Source organism: Aotus nancymaae, unplaced genomic scaffold, assembly GCF_030222135.1.
Source record: "Aotus nancymaae isolate 86718 unplaced genomic scaffold, 86718_ANA_hifiasm-v0.15.2.pri h1tg000016l, whole genome shotgun sequence".
In the NCBI taxonomy this organism is placed as follows: Eukaryota; Metazoa; Chordata; class Mammalia; order Primates; family Aotidae; genus Aotus; species Aotus nancymaae.
Genome location: NW_026988428.1, coordinates 80,825,188 through 80,844,286, shown reverse-complemented (window position 1 = coordinate 80,844,286; position 19,099 = coordinate 80,825,188). Strand labels below are relative to the sequence as shown.

At 35.3% G+C, this 19,099-nt stretch overlaps 1 pseudogene; it reads left to right on the top strand.

The window, feature by feature from the left end:
- Positions 1 to 17,572: 17,572 nt before the first annotated feature.
- On the top strand, positions 17,573 to 18,783 carry LOC105713811 (26S proteasome regulatory subunit 4-like; annotated as a pseudogene).
- The last annotated feature ends 316 nt before the right edge of the window (positions 18,784 to 19,099 follow it).

Below are 19,099 nucleotides of genomic sequence, written 5' to 3'. Positions count from 1 at the left end.
ATATTTTCCTCCTAGGCCTTTGGGACTGTGATGGTTTGCTGCGTGAAGACCTCTGACATGCCCTGGAGATATTTTCCCCATTGTCTTGGGGAATAACTTTTAGTTCCTTGTTACTTATGCAAATTTCTGCAGCCTGCTTGAATTTCTCCAGAGAAAATAGGATTTTCTTTTATTTTACGTTGTCAGGCTGAAAATATTTTGAACTTTTATGCTCTGTTTTCCTTATAAAACTGAATGCCTTTAACAGCATCCAAGTAACATCTTGAATGCTTTGCTGCTTAGAAATTTCTTCTGCCAGATATACTAAATCATCTCTCTGAAGTTCAAAGTTTCACAAATGTTTAGGCCAGGGTAAAATTACCACCAGTCTCTCTGTTATGTTTTATTCACTGTCATAAGAACAGCACGAACAAGATCTGCCCCCATGATTCAATTACCTCCCACTGGATTCCTCCCACAATACATGGGAATTGTGGGAGTTGAAATTCAAGACGAGATTTGGGTGGGGACACAGCCAAACAATATCAGTCATGTTATAAAATTATTTTCATATATTGCTGTCAACTTGCCACCACTTGAGTGGTTTTTCTGGTTTATTTTGTTTGTTTGTTTGTTTGTTTTGAGATGGAGCCTCACTTTGTTGCCCAGGCTGGAGTGCAGTGGTGCAATCTCAGCTCACTGCAACAATTGAGTGTTTTTTTCAATTCAGTTTGACATCATCCTGGTTCTTGACATGATGAGTGATTTTCTATTAAAACTCAGACATTTTTGTATTGTGTTATGAAACTCTGAGTTTTACTTAAAACTTATGTTTTAACAGTATTTCTCTGCTCTGGTAGAGGATAGAGGGAACCACCTTAATACAGCTATTTGGAAGTAGAAGTTCAGGGATCCCTCACTTGATCTCTATTGACATTTGAGTGATGGGGATGGGACAAGGGCTCCTTCCTTTTTACTGCAGGGCCAGTGCTGGCAATTTGGTTGCTCACGTGATCTCTACTGACAATGTAATGGGTTCAGGTTCTCTTCAGCTGAGTGATGGTGAAAGTCCTGACTTCTCATTATATATCCTAAGACACCATTTAAGCTGGGAGGAAAAGGTGAACTCTTTATTGCCTGGTGGAGTAGACAACCACATTCTCCCTATTTGGTCTCTGACACCTCCACAATGAGGTTTTGGAGGTACCTTGTCAGATCTTTTGCGAGTGGATATCTAGGCCTAGTAGTCCTTAGATAGGCTGGAAAGGAATAGGGCAACAGCTTATTTTCTGCTGTTTGACTGGAATAGAGAGGTTATTGTAGAAAAGTTTTCTTTCTTGCCATGCTTCTCTTTTCCTTGTACTCTGTCTAGAGAGCAAGGTTTTTTTCTTTTTACTTTTTTGGTCAGTGCTCATTTTGGATTTTCATCTTCTTCAGCTCTCAGACTGGGATACATGAAACAAAAACAAATATACTCAGACAACTTGATATCACCTTGTTTCTCTTGTCCAGAGGTCCTTAGCTTTACTGTATTATTTTCTTCACCTTCAGAGTCTTTTCATATTTGTTTTATACATAGTGTCTAGTGTTTAAAATTGTTCTTAGTATGAGAACCATGGAAAGGGAGACATCTTACATTTTTAAAAGTTTATATTTGAAAAAATGACCCTAACTTAAAAATTTAATAACTTTCATAATTTACTTTTTTCTGATTCATACAATTTTGATCTTTGCTTTCATCTGTCCTGTGTGAACCCTGAAAATTTGAGACAGGTCTCAGTTAGTTTAGAAAGTTTATTTTGCTAAGGTTGACAGCTTCAGGAGGTCCTGAGGTACCCAACGTGGTCAGAGCACAGCTTGGTTTATATATTTTAGGGAAACATGAGACATCAATCAACATATGGAAAATGAACATTGGTTCAGTCTGGAAAAGTGGGACGACCGCAAGCAAAAGTGGGACAACTCAAAGTGGGGAGGTGGCTTCCAGGTCACAGGTAAATGAGAGACAAATTGTTGAATTCATCTGAGTTTCTGATTAGCCTTTCCAAAGAAGGTGCTCACATATGTACTTATCTCAGTGAGCAGAGGGATGACTTTGAACAGAATGGGAGGTAGGTTATCCCTAAGCAGTTCTCAGCTTAAATGTTCCCTTTAGCTTAATGATTTTAGGGTGCCAAGATATTTTCCTTTCACACCTCCCAATGGCTTTCTTTATTCTACCTAATGGGACCATAAGGTAGAAATTTTCATCCTGAGGGCAAATTTACCACATTGTCTAACCACCATAAAGTTTTATGACTTCTATCAGAAACTCTTCAGTTATTTGGTAGCATGATCACCATGAATATTGAAAGACTAAGATGGAGAGATAAACTTACTAATTCTCCAGTTTGAATCATACTTTCTTGCCAAACTAGCTCTCATAAAAGTGGGTCAAGTGAGAAAAGTTATACATGATGATAATGGTGGCACATGTCTACATCAAGTAGCTATGGAAGAAAAAATCTCTTGCCCTAGTTCATTTGGATTTATGACTGTTAAATTAATATTTTTGATCATTTTACTTTGATATTTTGGCAAAGGTTTTCTGTTTTCTGAAATCAAACGTTTAAAATTTCACTTACTAGGAATCTCTATATAAACGTTTCTTAAATAGACCCATTAAGAATGTATAAAATTTTACTTAGAGCTGAAAACACAAATTTGAGATAAAGTAGAAGCCCTCTCTGGAGGGTCCCAGGACTACCTGTTACCCAGTCTTTCCTTCAAGGTAGATCCTCAGGCAGGGTTTGCTTGATATGGTTTGGCTGTGTCCCTACCCAAATCTCATCTTGAATTGTAGCTCCCATAATCCCTATGTGTCATGGGAGGAACTCAGTGGGAGGTAATTGAATCATTGTGGTGGGTTTTCCTGTGCTGTTCTGGTGATAGTAAAAAAAGTCTCAGAAGATCTGATGGTTTTATAAAGGGCTGTTTCTCTGCACAGGCTGTCTTGTCTGCCACCATGTCAGATGGGCTTTTCGTCCTCCTTCACTTTCCAACATGATTGTGAGGTTTCCTTAGCCATTTGGAACTGTGAGTCCATTAAACCTCTTTGTGACCCAGTCTGGGGTATTTCCTCATAGCAGAATGAAAATGGACTAATACACAACTATTGTAACTAATTATGTTTTTCTTATCTTTTGTCTTACCTTTAGAAGTAAAAGATCTTTAGTCAAACCGTTTTCACATTCTGACTGGAGCTCCCATATATCCATCTCTTTCAAGGGAGTATGGGAAAATTTATTTCCACTGTTTACCAGCTTAAATAAAAGATTTGTATCTAACAAAAGTCATGATTTTCTTTTATCATGATGATCTAAAGAGTAAACTGTATATATTTCTGTTTTCATTAACTAATTACACTTAATTTTCTCACATTTTACTATTAAGTCAGTGTATTTGTTAGATCTCTTTTGATTGCAAGTAGCAGAAACCTTACAAAACTACCTTACACAAGGATTAAATACATTGGTTAACATAACAGGAAAGTCAAAAGGATGTCACTGGCTTTATAAATTGTTGCACCAGAGATCCAAATGATAAAATGATAGCAATGGGCCATTCTCTCTCTTTCTTTCTACGTCTTTAGTTCTCTCTCTCGTTCTTGACTGCTTACATGTTTACAATTATCTCTTAACTGCTTTTCTCTGTTTCACTTTGTTTTTAGACATGCTTTTATCTCCCAGACATGTGCTCCCAATGAGAAAAAAGAAAGATGAATCTCAGAAATTACAGACTGCGTGATTCTCACATACCATAGAAAGAGATATTTCTCTCAGTCATACTATAGCACATTGCAAAAAGAATTTTTTTTTTTAATTGTACTTTAAGTTTTGGGGTACATGTGTGAATCTTGCAGGATTGTTGCATAGATACACACATGCCATGATGGTTTGCTGTCTCCATCACCTATCACCTGCATCAGGCATTTCCCAGTGTTATCCCTCTTCATCTTCCCCACCTCCTGCTGTCCCTCCCCTAGACCCCAGTGTGTGATGCTCCCCTCCCTGTGCCCATGTATTCTCATTGTTCAACACCCACCTCTATGAGTGAGAACATGAAGTGTTGGTTTTCTGTTTTTGTGTCAGTTTTCTGAGAATGATAGTTTCCAGATTCATCCATGTCCCTACAAAAGACATGAACTCATCCTTTTTTATGGCTGCATAGTATTTCATGGTGTATATGTGCCACATTTTCTTTGTCCAGTCTATCATTGATGGGCATTTGGGTTGGTTCCAGGTCTTTGCTATTGTAAACAGTGCCACAATGAACATACGTGTGCATGTGTCTTTATAGTACAATGATTTATAATCCTTTGGATATATACATATAGATATATAATCTTTTGGGTAAATAGAAATTTCATTTGACCCAGTAATGAGATTGCTGGGTCAAAAGGAATTTCTATTTCTAGATCCTGGAGGAATTGTAACACTGTCTTCCACAATGATTGAACTAATTTACATTCCCACCAACAGTGTAAAAGTGTTCCTATTTCTCCACATCCTCTCCAGCATCTGTTGTCTCCAGATTTTTTAATAATCATCATTCTAACTGGCCTGAGATGGTATCTCAATGTGGTTTTAATTTGCATTTTTCTAAAGGTGATCATGAGCATTTTTTTAATGTTTCTTGGCCTCATAAATGTCCTCTTTAGAAAAATGTCTGTTCATATCTTTTGCCCACTTTTGAATAGGTTTTTTTTTTTTTTTTTTTTTGTCCAGTTCTATGAAGAAGATCAATGGTAGCTTGATGGGGATAGCATTAAATCATAAATTACTCTGGGCAGTACGGCCATTTTCACAATGTCGATTCTTCCTAACCAGGAGCACGGAATGTCTTTCCATCTGTTTGTGTCCTCTCTTATTTCATTGAGCAGTGCTTTGTAGTTCTCCTTGAAGAGGTCCTTTACATCCTTTGTTAGTTGTATTCCTATGTATTTTATTCTCTTTGTAGCAATTGTGAATGGGAGTTCACTCATGATTTGGCTCTCTGTCTGTTATTGGTGTGTAGGAATGCTTGTGATTTCTGCACATAGATTTTTTAATCCTGAGACTTTGCTGAAGTTGCTTACCAGCTTAAGGAGACTATTGGCTGAGACAACGGGTTTTTCTAAATATACAATCATGGCATCTGCAAAGAGACAATTTGACTCCCTCTTTTCCCTCTATTTCTTTTTCTTGCCTGATTGCTCTGGCTAGAACTCCCAATACTATATTGAATAGAAATAATGAAAGAGGACATCCTTGTCTAGTGCCAGTTTTTAAAGGAAATGCTTCCAATTTTTGCCCATTCAGTATAATATTGGCTGTGGGTTTGTCATAAATAGTTTTTATTATTTTGAGATATGTTCCATCGATATCTAGTTTATTGAGAATTTTTAGAATAAGGGCTGTCGAATTTTGTTGAAGGCCTTCTCTGCATCTAATGAGATGATCATATGATTTTTGTCTTTGGTTCTGTTTATGTGGTGGATTATGTTTATAGACTTGCAAATGTTGAACCAGCCTTGTATTCCTGGGATGAAGCCTACCTGATAGTGATGGATAAGCTTTTTGATGTGCTGTTGCATTTGGTTCACCAGCATTTTATTGAAGATTTTTGCGTCGAAGTTCATCATAGATATTGGCCTGAAGTTTTCTGATTTTAATTGTGTCTCTGCCAGGTTTTGGTATCAGGATGATGTTGGTCTCATAAAATAAGTTAGGGAGAATTCCCTCTTTTTGTATTGTTTGGAATAGTTTCAGAAGGAGTGGTATCAGCTCCTCTTTGTATGTCTGGTGGAATCCGACTGTAAACCCATTTGGATCTAGACTTTTTTTGGTTGGTAGGCTATTAATTGCTGCCTCTACTTCAGATCTTGTTATTGGTTTATTCAAGGATTCAACTTCTTCCTTGTTTAGTCTTGGGAGGGTGTAACTGTCCAGGAATTTATCCATTTCTTCCAGGTTTAATGGTTTATGTACATAGAGTTGTTTGTAGTAATTTCTGATGGTAGTTTGCATTTCTGTGGAATCTGTGGTGATATCCCCTTTATCTTTTTTTATTGCATCTGTTTGATTCTTCTTTCCTTTCTTTTTTATTAATCTGGCTAGCAGTCTGTCTATTTTGTTGATCTTTTAAAAAAAAACAGCTCCTGTATTTATTGATTTTTTGCAGGGTTTTTTTGTGTCTCCATCTTCTTCAGTTCTGCTCTGATTTTAGTTATTTTTTGTCTTCTGCTAGCTTTTGAGATTTTTTTTTTCTTGCTCCTCTAGTTCTTTCAATTTTGATGATAGGGTGTCAAATTTAGATCTTTCCTCACTTCTCATGTAGGCATTTATTGGTATAAATTTCCCTTGAGACACTGCTTTAAATGTGTCCCAGAGATTCTGGTATGTTGCGTCTTCATTCTCACTGGTTTCAAAGAACATCTTTATTTCTGCCTTAATTTCATTGTTAAACCAGTTGTCATTCAGGGGCAAGTTGTTCAGTTTCCATGTTGTTGTGCAGTTTTCAGTGAGTTTCTTAATCCTGAGTCCTAATTTGATTGCACTGTGGTCTGGCTGTTTGTTATTATTTCTATTCTTTTGCATTTGCTGATGAATGATTTACTTCCAATTATGTGGTCAATTTTAGAGTAAGTGTGATGTGGTCCTGAGAAGAATGTATATTCTGTGGATTTGGGATGGAGAGTTCTGTAGTTGTCTGTTAGGTCCACATGGTGCAGATCTGCATTCAAGCCCTGGATATGCTTGTTGATTTTCTGTCTCATTGAACTATCTAATATTGACAGTGGAGTGTTAAAGTCTCTCACTATTATTGTATGGGAGTATATATCTGTTTGTAGGTCATTAACAACTTGCTTTATATATTTTGGTGCTCCTGTATTGGGTGCATACATATTTAGGATAGTTAGCTCTTCTTGTTGCATTGATCCTTTTACCATTGTGTAATGCCCTTCTTTGTCTCTTTTGATCTTTTTTGGTTTAAATTCCGTTTTATCAGAGACTAGGATTGCAACACCTGTTTGTATGTTTGTTTGTTTGTTTTGTTGTTGTTCTCCATTTGCTTGGTAAATCTTCTTCCATCCCTTTATTTTGAGTCTATGTGTGTCTTTGAACATGAGATGGGTTTCCTGAATACAGTGCACTGATGGGTATTGACTTTTTATCCAGTTTGCCAGTCTGTGTCTTTTGGTTGAGGCATTTAGCCCATTTAGGTTTAAGGTTAATGTTATTATGTGTGAATTTGATCCTGACATTTTGTTACTGGCTGGTTGTTTTGCCCGTTGATTGACACAGTTCCTTCCTTGTGTCATTGGTCTTTACCATTTGGTACGTTTTTACCGTGGCTGATACTGGTTGTTCCTTTCCAGATTTAGTATTTTCTTCAGAAGCTCTTGTAAGGCAGGCCTGGTGGTGATGAAATCTCTCAGCAATGGCTTGTCTGTAAAGGATTTTATTTCTCCTTCACTTATGAAGCTTAGTTTGGATGGATATGAAAATCGGGGTTGAAAGTTCTTTTCTTTAAGGATGTTGAATATTGGCCCCCACTCTTGTGGCTTGCAGGGTTTCTGCTGAGAGATCTGCTGTGAGTCTGATGGGCTTCCCTTTATGGTTAACCCAACCTTTCTCTCTTGCTGCCCTTAGCATTTTTCCTTCATTTCAACCCTGGTGAATCTGACCATTACGTACCTTGGGGTTGCTCTTCTTGAGGAATATCTTTGTGGTGTTCTCTGTATTTCCTGGATTTGTATGTTGGCCTGCCTTGCTAGATTGGGGAAGCTCTCCTGGATAATATCCTGAAGAGTGTTTTCCAGCTTGGATTCATTCTCACCATCACATTCAGGTACACCTGTCAAGTGTAGATTAGGTCTTTTCACATAATCCCATATTTCTTGGAGGGTTTGTTCATTTCTTTTCACTCTTTCTTCTCTAATCTTGCTTCTCATTTTATTTCATTGAGTTGATCTTCAATCTCTGATATCCTTTCTTCTGCTTGATTGATTCAGCTATTGAAATTTGTGTATGCTTTGCAAAATTATTGTGCTGTGTTTTTCAGCTGTAACAAGTTGTTTATGTTCTTCTCTAAGCTGGTTATTCTAGTTAGCATTTTGTCTAGCCTTTTTTCAAGGTTCTTAGTTTCTTGGCATTGGGTTAGAAAATGTTCCTTTAGCTCAGAGAAGTTTATTATTACCCATCTTCTGAAGCCTGCTTCTGTCAATTAATCCAACTCATTCTCCATCCTGTTTTGTTCCCTTGCTGGTGAGGAATTGTGATCCCTTGGAGGAGGAGAGCCATTCTGGTCTTTGATGATTTCATCCTTTTTGCACTAGTTTCTTTCCCTCTTCATGGATTTATCTACCTTTGATCTTTGAAGTTGGTGATTTCAGATTGGGTCTCTGAGTGGACGTCCTTTCTGTTGATGTTAAAGCTATTTCTTTTTGTTGTTTACTTTTCCTTCTAACACTCAAGCCTCTTTGCTCCAGGATTGCTGGAGGTCCATTCTAAACCTTGCTTGCCTGGGAATCATCCATGGGGGTTGCAGAATAGCAGGTATTGCTGCCTGATCTTTCCCCTGGTAGCTTTGTCCCAGAAGGGTACCCACCAGGTTACAGCCAGAGCTCTCCTGTATGAGGTGCCTTTTTCATTATACAGGGGTCAGGGAGCCACTGGTAGAGGCAGTCTGTCCCTTGTCTGCCTGCAGAGGTTCTGCTGGTCTGTCACAGACTCAATCCAGCTGCTGTGTAAGCTTCCTCTGGCTTTTGTTTACACAGGTAGGTTTAGAGCCACCTCAACAATGGTGGACGCCCTTTCCCTCACTGAGCTCAGTTGTCCTGGGTCATGCTTGAACTGATGTGCTGGCTGAGAAACTCTCAAGTGAGAGGGCTTGAGTTTGCTGGTCTTTGTGGGGGTGAGTCCTGCCTAGCCATATCACCTGTCTCCCTGCTTTTGGCTCCCCCTGCTCTTTCTGGGGAGCAGGTAGCTCCATCCTGCAGGTGCTCCTGGTGCTGGTCAAAACATTCTCCCACATCTTTGCCAACAACCTGCCAGAGCTTCCACTCAAATCTGTGTTGGTAACTCATGGAGCTTTTCAGGCCAGGGGGGATCTTCTGGTCTGTGGGTTGCAGAGGGCATGGGGGAAGCACAGTATCTGAGCTGGAGTGCTGATGTGAGGGAAGTCCCTGATCCTCTGGTCAGCTGCACTTCCCAGGTGAGGCAGCACCCCACCCTGCCATAGTTTTCCTTCCTTGGGCTACACCCACTGTCCAACCTATCCCATTGAAGTGAACGTGGTACCTCAGTTGGAAATTCAGAGATCACTCACCTTCTGCATCTCTCTCACTGGGATCTATGCTCTGGAGATGTTCCTATTTGGCCATGATGGTGGAATTCTGCAAAAATAATCTCTAATGAATTATTGCTGTGGTTAGACATCTGATGATCAGCCAGGCTGGAGTCTCATGCTTTTTTTAGTGGCCCAAATTTGGTATTATACCAGCTAAACATTATAATTGCTTGAACAGACTCACCTAATTAAAAGACAGGAAATTTGCCAATATGAAAAGAGGCTTTGAGACACTAGAAGGAAATGAGCCTACTGTAGCATTTTTCTCACCAAATCATATTTCACAAACCTTAATCAATATTTTTGTATTTACATAAGGTATCCATTTCTCTTAAATCACTATACATGTCTGAGAATATCATTTTTAAAAATTTTCCTAAGGCATTTGAGTAGCTGCATATAAAGACTGACATTAAAGAAAGTTTTCAGAATTGTATGTATATTCATATGCAATTTCTTGTGTTGAAATATTATATTGTTATTATCATGAGTTTACTGCCAATTCAGTAATAAGAACTATTGAAAGGACATGATAAAGCAGAATTTTATTCTAGTTTTCAAGATGGTCAATTGTCATATTTTTAGAAATATATATATATAGACAGTCTAATTTCTTCTCATATTCATTTAATTTTTTAAAAATATCACCAGCATTTTACATAGAGTAGGAAATATACACTAAATATATATACTCTCACACCTATCTATGTTTATATCACAACCTACATAGAATTTCAATTTCTAATGCCTCAGATACAGATTAATGTATTCAATATACATTTCTGAGTATTTTCTTATAGGCTAGCAAACTGCTAAAGATACAAGTAAACTGCATGCTCAATTAAACTATTCAAATAACTCAGAAACACAAGCTAAAGGTATTTAATATTTTCAAAATGTTTTTGAATCTAGTCAACATATGTTTTCTATGCTATACCATGAAGAATACTGATGGGTCTTGCTTTCAGTTCACTCCATCCATTAAGTTGATCAGTTGGACAACATAATATCATTAAAAGTGAGAAACCCCAAATCCAATCCATAAAGCCAGGAAAAGACTCGAGGTTGACAGATTTCCCATCTATTCTTATAAAATCTGATTGTGGCAATTATCTCTAACATCAGAGAGTCTTTTCAGAATGTTTTAAGACCAAAATTACGTCTCAAGACATGAAAACTCCCTTGATCCCCTAATCCTTAAAAAGATGACAAGGTAAGGAACAATTGGGGGATTTTCATCCTCTTTTACTCTCCTGAATAGAGAGTACAAGATTGTTTCCACGGTTTTAGCTATGCACCTCAATGATATCATTCCTGCCCTTATACTAAGATTAGGAAGGATTCACCCTGGGTAGCTCTAAGAAGATAATACCTGAAAAATATTTCCATGTAATCCATCAGTAATATCTCCCCAAAATCATAGTACTAATAAATCAGTAACTGTTTTTTAAAAGAAATAAATAAATTTAATAAAGAGCCATTAGGTGATCCACATCATTAGGTTGATCTGCTCATAGAAAATATTTAAATCCCTAATTTGCTTATTATGCTTCAATGCTCATCTTACTTCCAGCCAAATTACCACAGCTCTTCTGCCATCTGGTCATCATTCAATTGTTGTTTTTCTGATGTCAGGAAAATTTTAAACACACAGGAAAAAGACCCTAAGGGGTTTTTAAATGGCTTGTGCTCTTGCTAAACTCAGATTTCCCTGTCAAATAAAAGGGTGTGGGGAACAGAAAAAGGCCCGAGATTTCGAATGCTGACTGCTACAATCTCTTTAATCATGAATCTATAATATTATCATTTTAAATTGCAGTTTGGGTCAGGGTTATGTACACACTAATACCTATATTATGAATGAGGTTTACTAGGTCTAACCAGCAACAAAATACCTAGTATTTATTCACTTAATTATTATTTTGTTTAATAACCTAGTATGTACTGAGAGAAAAGCAGTAAGCATGAATCTGTGCATTAGGCTATTCTTGCATTGCTCTAAGGAAATACCTGCGGCTGGATATTTACGAAGAAAAGAGGTTTAGTTAGTTCACATTCTGCAGGGTATAGAGGAAGCATGTTGCTGGCATCTGCTCAGCTTCTTGGGAGGCCTCAGAGAACTTTTACTCGTGGCACAAGGGGAACTGGGAGCAGCAAATCACTTAACCAGAGCAGGAGCAAGAGAGAGCGAGGAAAGGTGCCACACAATTAAAAAAACCAGATCCTCAGAGAATTCATTACTTGAGAGCCATGCTATAAGGGATCCACCCCATGACCCAAACACCTCCCATGGGGCCCCTCCTCCAGCACTGAAGATTACATCTCAACATGAGATTTGGAAGGGACATCCAAACTAAATCAATCTGCATAGCTATATATTTTGAAATAGAAAGATTGTGACGTTGTGGAAGTTTTCTTTTTTCTCTTTTCTTTTTTACAGTGATAAATACACTATTTGCTAAGTAATGTACAATAAGATATTGAAGGATAATTACAGAGGATTCAAAAGACAGAAATAGACTTGAAATGAAAGAAATACAGCCCCTACACATTTTTTGGCTTTAGCAGGGTTGATTCCTTCTGAGGTCTGTGAGAAAGAATCTGTTCTCTCCTCTAGCTTCTGGTGGTTCGCTGACAATTTTTGGTGTTCTTCAGCTTGTAGAGACATTGCCTGATATTTGCCTTAATGTTCACATGGCATTCTCCCTGTGTGTGTGTCTTGTCCAAGTTTCCCATTTTTGTAAGGACAACATCAACATTACAGTGTAAAGGGCCCATCCAACTCCAGTATGATGGTCTTAAAGAATTACATCTCCAATGACCTGATTTCCAAATGAGATAATATTCCAAGGTAATGACGGTAAAGGCTACAACATATGAATTTTGAAGGGAACAGAATCCCACTGTGATATGGTGTTTTGTATGTCAGTCATGGAGAAAATAATTTTTCTTGGCCTAAGAAAGCAAAAATGATTTTTTTGTGTGTTAACTGTATGCATTTTTAAAATGTTAAAATTGTATTATCAAAACACAGCTTAAGTGCTCTCACACCAAGAATTTCCAACTGCCAAAAACAAAGACAGTTTTCAATTCTCATGATACTCAACATCTTTGCTTCTCTGTGCCAGCTGACATCCTACTTTTCGAAACTTTTTTTTTCAAGGTTATGATAATAATAGCCTTTCTCTCATTGTTCTGTCACTTATTTTGCTCAGTCCTCACTGTAAGTTTTTTCTTTTATATCTCTGAAATATGCCCAAATAGTCTGTTTAAACCTGTGCATTCTTTCTAATATTACTTATTATTCCTATAATAAGGCCAAATTCAACTTCCTAAAGCACAGCACAGATTAAATCATCTTTGTTCAGAAATAGCCAATGACTTCTGAATTTAGATGCTTCTTCTTTTTTTTTTTTTTTAAGTTGGAGTTTCGCTCTTGTCACTCAGGCTGGAGTGCAATGGCGCAACCTCGGCTCACTGCAACCTTCTCCTCCTAAGTTAAAGAGATTCTCCTGCCTCAGCCTCCCAAGTAGCTAGGATCATTCTAATTAATATTATTATAATATATTTCATTATGTTACATATATTATAATATATTATTATCTTATATAGTTATGATATATTAACATTGTTATGTTAATATTTGCTACATTATGTGGACATTATTTGCCTGATATTTATCTAATTTTCACCGCAATCCTATGAGTAGAATTTGTGTGTGTTTACATTTTAAAGATGATTAGAGAAGATAATTTTCCCAAGCTTCTGTAGTTATTCCTGCATTCAAAAATGTTTGCTGAGTACTTCTTTGGTGCTGTGACTTCTGATTAGTAATGGGATTTCAATGATGAAAAAACAAATGTTTTCATGGAGTTTATAGTCTACTGGGGAATCTGCTTTGAAACTAGTATGCCAAAATTCAATAAAGTTATTACATATTTGTGTAAGATCTAGGAATAAACACAAAGAAAATAATGAGAAAAAGCATAATGTTGGCAGGGATATGGAAAATGCTACGTTGCTGAGGGTAGACAAGAAATTATTCCAAAGAAGAAATATATAGTATAGAGCCTAAAAGGTAACAAGTAGCATGCCAAGTAACTTTAGAGAGAAAAAATATTCAGGGCAAAGGGAGCATACGCAATCTCTATCATGTACACATTTCCTGATATAAGGTAGTATTTGATATCATAAGAAATGGGAGATTAATATGGCTGGAGCATAATAAAAATAGGCAGAGAAATAACACTGGATCTAGAGATAGAGCTAAATTGTGCAGGGGTTGTGGTCAATGACATTTTGTTAGGATATGGCCAAAATTAAGAATATATGCTAAATGTAAAGGGGGGAAGTCACTAAAGGGTTTAAAGACAGGTCCTGAAATAATTTAATAAAGGCATCAAGGATATGATTTTTATTGTTTGGAGGAGAAATTTGGAATGGGAAAGAGTAAGATTGAACACTGAGTAGGATTGTACATATGGGAGTGTGAATTACAGTGATGAATCATTCACTGCAGGCTAGCACTCAGGCACGCGCGTGCGCGCGCGCACACACACACACATACATATTTCCATGAGAGCGCTAATTTTGATTATTTAATGTGAAGCACTCATGCAAAATTAGGAAGTCATAAGTAAAAGCAAGTCAATCCTTTTTATAAGAGCGTTAGTGGTAGCCCAGATCAAGATTTATCAGAAGCAGTACAAAGTTAATATAGCCTCCTCAGAGTCCATGTTCATCTCTCTTCAGCCTGGCTTCTGGCATCTATTTTAGCAGCATCTTTGAGCACACTAGCTCAGTATACATCAAATTTTTACCTTTGGTTCCCTGATTTCAAAGGTTTATTAGCATGCCTAATTTTTAATATTATTTTCCTGATTGAATTAGGACTAATTCAGAGATAATAGTAGGTGGTATCTTTGAACATATTTTATGTGTTTTTATTAGATGTAAAAATGAAGTTAATTCTTAGTTTTTTAATGGACTTATGGGATGATTTAAGGAGAGAAAAGGAAGACATTTCACATATTTGCTTTAGCAATCTAATATGTGGATTATTTTTGTAATAAAGTAAAGATGACTGTGGAAATAAGTTTGACAAAGGTAGAGGAGAAAATAGTTAAATATTCTTTTTTTTTTTTTTTTTTAAGATATTCAACCTAAGGTGTAAAAATAAGTGATTGTACAACCAGGCATTTAAGAAGACAAGAAAACATGAGGGAATACAAGAGAAAAATAGAAATCAAATTAGCCTTACAAAAAGACCAGACTACAAATCAACTGTGTTTACTATGTTCAACAAAACAAAATTTAAGCTTGAGAACATTAGCAGAAAAACGGAAAGTATAAAATTGACATAGTTAATTGAAGAAAAGGAAAAATTTTACACCTGAAAAAATATAAAAGCTAAAATTAACAATTAATTGTAGATTAAATAAAGGTTAAGCAAAGTAAAGAGAGACTTAAAATGTTTGTAAGAGAAAAGAAAAAAATGGAAACTTCAAGGAAAAAGTATTTGTGACAGATAATAGAAGGTATAGTACATTTAGACAAAATTTCAAAAAAACAGGAAAAAGAAAAAAGTATAGAAGCAATAACTAAAGAAATATCATAGATAATTATCCAAAACTAATAAAAGACACCAATCCACTGTTTTGAGAACACCAACACCATATTAAAATGTAACTTTTTAAAAAATTATACCTGAGTAGCAAAACTAAAAGAAAAAAGAAGAAACAGAAAAAAGATGTAAAAGCATCCAGAAAATAAAAAAGATAACGTTGAAACGGTAATTGACAGATACCTGATTTCTAAACCACTACAACAGATCCATTAACCCTGTAAAGATATGTTTAAGATACTGAAATAAATAAACTGCCAATTTAGAATATTATACTGAGCAAAACTTATGCTTAAAAAATAAAAGGAAATGGTGTTTTTCATGCAAATATCTGTATTTACTGTTAGCAAGCCAATAAAATATTACATAACATATAATATTTAAATATATTTGCATATATTATAGAGAACACATAATAGATAAATATATTTTGTGTTATGAATATGTGTGTATAACTTTTATATTTTTATTAAGAAAAGGTAGGGAATATGATTGGGACTTTGAATAAAGATGAGGACATCCTTGGCTAGGAAGAGTTAATACTGAGACCAGCAATCATATAATTATAACATTTATTATGAGTCAGCTACCCAAGTGAAAATCTTGGAAAAATGATTTTCTTTATAAATGGTTTTAAAAAAAGAATAGACAAAAATATCAAATATGTCAGCAACAAGAAATATCAAAGATGTTAGCAACAAAAAAAATTGGTATGCATGGAAAACTGAACCAAATTAAAAGGGAAATGTACATTTTTTCAAGAATAAACAGGGTGTTCATCAAAGAGAGAATTTGCTGGATAATATCATATAGAACAAAATTTAAAGGACTGAAATTACATAGATAATGTTCATTGACCACATTAAATTTATGCTAGAGATTAATAAGTAAAAGACAAATGAAAACATCTTAGATATTTGGAAATTAAGAATATAAGCTAAATAACTCATGGACTAAAATAAGTGAAAATGCAACTAAAATATTTTGAACTAAATTTGATAACAATGTGATATATAAAAAGACCTTATGAAATACAATTGAAGATGTGCTTATAAACAAACCTATAGCCTTCAATATATTAGAAAATGTTTTAATATTCTTAAAATTAAGGTGTAAGCATCTTTTTAAGATTTAGAAATAGAATTGCATTCTAAGCAAAAAGAAATAAGATGGATGGAAATAACAAACTGAAGTCAATATATTAATAAATATAAAAATCCAATAAAGAAAATTAATAAAAAGTTCTATATTTAAAGATTATTAAACCTGACACATTCCTCTCAAGATTGATCAAAGGAAAAGAAAATAGAGATACAAAAAAGAATGAGAAATATATAATATCACAGATAGAAAAGGAAGCATTAATACTTACCTTATAGATATTAAATAGATAAGATACTTTTATGAGTACTTAATAAAAGAATTTAAAATTTTATATAACTTATTCAAATTTCTGGGCAAAAACATTTGAAAAGACATTTGAGTGATTATAGAACAAAATATAAAGGAAAATTAATGAATAATATATAATCTTCTGTTAATATAAACTGTAGACCTCGTTGATTTAGCAGTAAATTCTTCCAAACATTTAGTGAAGAATTCATACCAAAGTAACATAAACTCTTATACAAAACAAAAAAAGAAGAAACACTTTCAAACTAATTTTATGAATCCAGGATAATCTTGATTCTAAAACGTGACAAAAACATTAAGAAAAAGAAAATGGTCAGAGTAATCTCTCTGATGACTACAATATTAGCATAGTAAACTAATGACATTTTTTAAAAAGCTAATATATTGTGACAAAGTTGAATTTATTTCAGGAATGCAAGGTTGGTTTAACAACTTAAACATAGAATAATTTGTCATATTAATAATAAGTATTTATAGCAAAGTAAGTGTAATATAAAACCTCATTAATCTGATCAATTATTTCTACAAAAATTCTATAACAAATGTTTTATTGTTTGCCAATTATGTTTTATGTATGCCAATTATCACTTTTAATATTTTACTGATGTCTTACTTTATAAGCAAACAATAAATGACCAAACAGTTATTTGATGAGGTTAGATGGTAAATGATACAAGAAACTGAAGAAGAAAACAAAAAGAAAAGTGTATTATAGGAAAGAACATATCCAAACATACATTTTTATTTTAAAGTGAGAGAACAATTTGAAATTAGCATAAAAATGTGAATTATTCAACAGTCTTTATGTAATATCACTTTATCATTTGTAAATGAGTAATGTTAGGGTGTCATATTATAGAAGAAAATATATTCCATATGGGTTAGATCTTTAACAGTTTAAAAAAGCTATTATAACTGTAATGAAGAAAGTATAATTAAATATCATTCTGAGAATATTATTAATGTAAAGACATGATGATTTCTGCCTTACTTATGATAATTAAAAGAGAATACAGTCTAAATACCTCAAAGGAGTGAATATAATATTTTTGTAAAACACTATTTGATATGCAAAATACATTTTTGAAATTTATTAAATGCCAAGTGAAGATATTATAAATGCAATACAGAAATGTATGTGTATGCATCATATATGTGTACATAATTTTAAAGATATCTATCAGTATGGTTTTAGTGATTATCATTGACTGTTCTATTTTATTGTTTATTATTTCCTTTAAAAATTTCTGGTGCCAAGGCAAGAGGGGTCATCAGAGTGGTGGTCATGGTCCTGGAGGTCAAGAAGGATGACAAGGACAAGAAAAAGAAATATGAAACTCCCATATCAACTAGAGTGGAGAAAAAGAAGAAAACAGACCAGGTGCTGCCAGCAAACTGCCACTGGTGACACCTCACACTCAGTGCCAGTTAAAGTTACTGGAGTTAGAAAGAATTAAAGACTATCTTCTCATAGAAGAAGCATTCACTAGAAATCAGGAACAAATAAAATCTTTAGAAGAAAAGCAAGAGGAGTAAAGATCAAAAGTGGATGATCTGAGGGGGACTCTAATGTCAGTAGGAACACTGGAAGAGATCATCTATGACAATCATGCCATCCTGTCTACATCTGTGAGCTCAGAACACTTCATCAACATTTTCATTTGTGGACAAGGATCTGCTGGAACCTTGCTTGGTCCTGTTCCACCACAAGGTGCATGCCGTGATAGGAGCGCTGATGGATGACACAGATCCCATGGTCACAGTGATGAAGGTCAAAAAGGCCCCCCAGCAGACCTATGCTGATACTGGAGGAGGGGTTGAACAACCGAATTCAGGAACTTAAGGAAACTATGGAACTTTCTCTCACCCATCCTGAATCCTATGAAGAGATTGGTATAAAGCCTTCAAAAGGGAGTCATTCTCTCTGGTCCACTGGGCACAGGTAAAACCTTGTTAGCTAAAGCAGCAACAAACCAAACCTCAGCCTCTTTCTTGAGAATGGTTGGCTCTGAACATATTCAGAAATACCTAGATGATGGGCTCAAACCCATATGGGAATTATTTCAAGTTGCTGAAGAACATGCACCATTCATCATGTTTATTGATGAAATTGATGCCATTGGGACAAAAATATATAACTCGAATTCTGGTGGAGACAGAAAAATTCAGTGAACAACGTTGGAACTGTTGAACCAGCTGGATTAATTTGATTCTAGGGAAGGTGTGAAAACTGTCATGGCCACAGACCAAATAGAAACTTTGGATCCACCATTTATCAGACCAGGCTGCATTGACAGAAAGATCAAGGTCCCTCTGCCTGATGAAAAGACTGAGAAGTGCATCTTCAAATTCACACAAGCAGGATGACTTTGGGCAATGATGTAACCCTGGACTGAATTTTTCTGCATCATTTCTACATACCTCTTATTAAATGTTTTCAAATGTGCTGACAAAATTACAGAATCTTAATACTTCTCAGCACATCAGGTAATCTACCACTTTCCTCTTATTATTTTTTTCATTCTCTTCCTTCTTGTCCCTCACTCTACCTTATTCCCTCACCTTTCTCTTATACCTGGAGTATGATCATTCTGTTTCAATCTAGTCTCGTTGCTCTCTAAGCTAGCAGGAATTCCAAGAGAGTCACTTACAGCCTTTTTAAAACAGGTATTATATCTGAAACTACTTTTATATTAACCTCATATTTTGATA